A 3,662-nucleotide genomic window follows, 5' to 3' on the forward strand; every position below is an offset into this window, starting at 1 on the left:
CCCAGCTACTCGGGAGGCTGAGGCAGGAGAATCGCTTGAACCCAGGAGGCAGAGATTGCAGTGAGCCGAGATTGTGCCATTACACTCCAGCCTGGGCAACAAGAATGAAACTCTGTCTCAATAAATAAATAAATAAATGAGTGTCAAGTCACAGTGGCTGATGCCTGTAATTCCACTGCTTTGCGAGACTGAGGTGAGAGGATCTCTTGAGGCCTCCAGGAGCTTGAGACTACCTTGGGCAACACAGCGAGACCCTGTCTACAAATAAGAATAAGAAGAGGAAAAGAGGAAGAAAGAAGAAGGAGAAGGAGAAGAGAAGTAAGTGCCACAGTCCTTCCGTGGTGAGAGGAGAAGATGAACACCAAGGGAAGCCAAGCTGCAAGCACGGAAAGAGTGTGGGGGACCTGGGTGGGAAATTGAACCTCCATAGGTCCAGGGCCTGTGGGCAGGGTCTCAGCAGGCAGGGCCAGCTGGGAGGGCTCACGGAGGCTGTACAGTCACCTGGAAGCCAGAAAGCGTGGCCGCCCTGCTGAGAGAACACCTAAGAGGCTCTCCTCTCCAACCTCAGTGCCCTTCCCAAATCTGACCACCAGTCCTGTCTTAAATTATTCATGCTGTGAGCTGTGAGTGGAGCTTCCGGAAGCTTCTGGATGTAGGACTTAGGACATTCAGCTCTGTCTTCCCAGGGCTGTTTCTCCAGCTCCAACAGTGCTACCCTGGGACTGAGCTGCTGGGGAGATTTGCCAAGCTTTTCGCCGCTGGCAGCTGGCCAGTAACCTTGAGCTCCTGGGCTTCAGTTCATTTCAGCAATCTTTTATGGAGGAATGCTATGTCCTAGGGAGAGTTCTGGGTTCTGTCGGGAACACAGAAGTGAATCCAATCAGGTCCTTGTCCTTGAGGATTCACAGGATGGTAGAGGTGCAGGCACTTAAAAATTATTTCCGTCCACAACATCCCCCAGGTCTGGTGAGTGCTCCCCACCATTCTATCTCATTTCACCAACTGCAGGCCACTACTCATTCCCTCCAGAAGCAAGTGGCCTTGGAACTTCACACCCCAAATGCCTGATAAGGTCCTCTTTGGGGTCTGATGGGGCAACTTATCACAAAATGAACAACATCTAGCTTTGTACTGGTGATTCAAAAATGAATCAGACAGGCCGGGCTGGGAGGCTCATGCCTGTAATCCCAGAACTTTGGGACGCCAAGGCAGGAGGATCAGGAGGTCAGGAGTTTGAGAACAGCCTGAGCAACATGGTGAAACCCCATCTTCTACAAAAAATACAAAAATTAGCCGGGTGTGGTGGCTCACACCTGTAATCCCAGCACTTGGGAGGACGAAGCGGGCAGATCACAAGGTCTGATCTGTATGAGCTAACTTTATGGCTCAAACCAATAGAACAATTTGCTGAGGTCTTAGAGCACCCTCTCCACAGAATCCCTGATCTCTCCAAATTTGATCAAGATCTAAAGTTTATTTTGTTGTATAACTCCTCTTTTTTTTTTTTTTGGAGGCTTACTTGCTTCCAACACAAGGAAGGCAATTTTTCTTGCTTCCATGATGATAGAAAACAGGTAACTCCTTTATGGAGTCTGAGGGTCCTTCTAACAGGGAAGATGAGTTTTGTTTTTGTTTGTTTGTTTATTTGTTTGTTTGTTTTTTCCTGCTTCTCGGATGGTAGAGAGCAGTCTACAGCCTGAGACCCATCACTAGGTAAGAAACTGGTTTGGGAATCTGTCTTGCAAATTCCTTTTAAACAAGTAAAGTTAGCATTTAGCAACCAGCTGGTGTTAATTTCTGCTTATGCTTAGAGCACTCAGAAATTGTATAAATTGTGTGATCATTGTTAGTTTGGTAGCATTTTGTCCTAGCTAAAATACGTACTAAGAAAAAAGAGGCTAGGCATGGTGGCTCACGCCTGTAATCACAGCACTGTGAGAGGCCAAGGCAGGCAGATCACTTGAGATCAGGAGTTCGAGACCAGCCTGACCAACATGGTGAAACCCCCATCTCTACTAAAAATACAAAAATTAGCCAGGAGTGGTAGCACATGCCTGTAATCCCAACTATTTGGGAGGCTGAGACAGGAGAACTGCTTGAATTTGGGAGGCAGAGGTTGCAGTGAGCCAAGATCACGCCATTGTACTCTAGCCTGGACAACAGAGTGAGAATCTGTCTCAAGAAAAAGAAAAAAAAGAATTGTTTTTAAAGGAGCTCAATGCTTAAAAGTCACCTTAATTAAATGGCTAACATCAAGATGCGTGTGTGTATGTGTGCAGGTGTGCACGTTTGTATTTGAAAGGCCTTCGTGTTTTTTGTTTTTTGTTTTTCTCTCCTAAGACTTTGTCTTTTTTTGAGCAAAGTTTTTATTTTATTTTATTTTTTTGGAGACAGAGTTTCGCTCTTGTTGCCCAGGCTGGAGTGCAATGGCATGATCTCGGCTCACCATAACCTCTGCCTCCTGGGTTCAAGCAATTCTCTTGCCTCAGCCTCCCAAGTAGCTGGGATTACAGGCATGCGCCACCATGCCTGGGTAATTTTGTATTTTTAGTAGAGACAGGATTTCTCAGGTGGCTCACGCCTGTAATCCCAGCACTTTCGGAGGCTGAAGTGGGTGGATCACCTGAGGTCAGGAGTTTGAGACCAGCCTGGCCAACATTGTGAAACTCCGTCTCTATTAAAAATACAAAACTTTGCTGGGCGTGGTGGCAGGAGCCTATAATCCCAGCTACTCAGGAGGCTGAAGCAGGAGAATCGCTTGAACTTGGGAGATAGAAGTTTCAGTGAGCTGAGATTATGCCACTGTACTCCAGCCTGGGTGACAGAGTGAGACTCTGTCTCAAAAAAAAAAAAAAAAAAAAAAAGAATCTGAAAATCCAAGATAGGGGAAAAAAAATGGGGAGGATCTTTAATGTACCTCCATCAGCATACCTAATACGTCTTTATATGTATTTATTTATGTGTTGTGTACAAAATGTTTCACGATTAAAATATTTTTAAAAGCTCTAATTAATTGGCTAAAAGAAAAGTAAAAGACTTTAAATCAGATACTAATAAATCAGATACTAAAAAATGAAAGACTATTCAGTTGCTTTTTCAAGATTATATAGCTTAAGTATAGCCTTTAATAAATAAGTTAATTTTTAAATTATTGGTAAAGTAACCTTAGAAATGTCTTAACAATTGCCAGCATACATTTTTTATTTTGTATTTATTAATCAAGCAATGTCATACTTATCCCTACCAAATACTATAAGGTGTCAAAATTTGGCATAGGGGTTACATAACTATAAACCCAGCCCAAGATAATGATTTTTGATTGTGTAATTTTTATTTTTATTTTTTTATTTTTTATTTTTTATTTTTTATTTTTTTTTTGAGACGGAGTGTCGCTCTGTCGCCCAGGCTGGAGTGCAGTGGCCGGATCTCAGCTCACTGCAAGCTCCGCCTCCCAGGTTCACGCCATTCTCCTGCCTCAGCCTCCCAAGTAGCTGGGGTTACAGGCGCACGCCACCTCGCCTGGCTAGTTTTTTGTATTTTTTTTAGTAGAGACGGGGTTTCACCGTGTTCGCCAGAATGGTCTCGATCTCCTGACCTCGTGATCCACCCATCTCAGCCTCCCAAAGTGCTGGGATTACAGGCTTGAGCCACCGCACCCGGCC

Source organism: Piliocolobus tephrosceles, chromosome 1, assembly GCF_002776525.5.
Source record: "Piliocolobus tephrosceles isolate RC106 chromosome 1, ASM277652v3, whole genome shotgun sequence".
Classification (NCBI taxonomy): Eukaryota; Metazoa; Chordata; class Mammalia; order Primates; family Cercopithecidae; genus Piliocolobus; species Piliocolobus tephrosceles.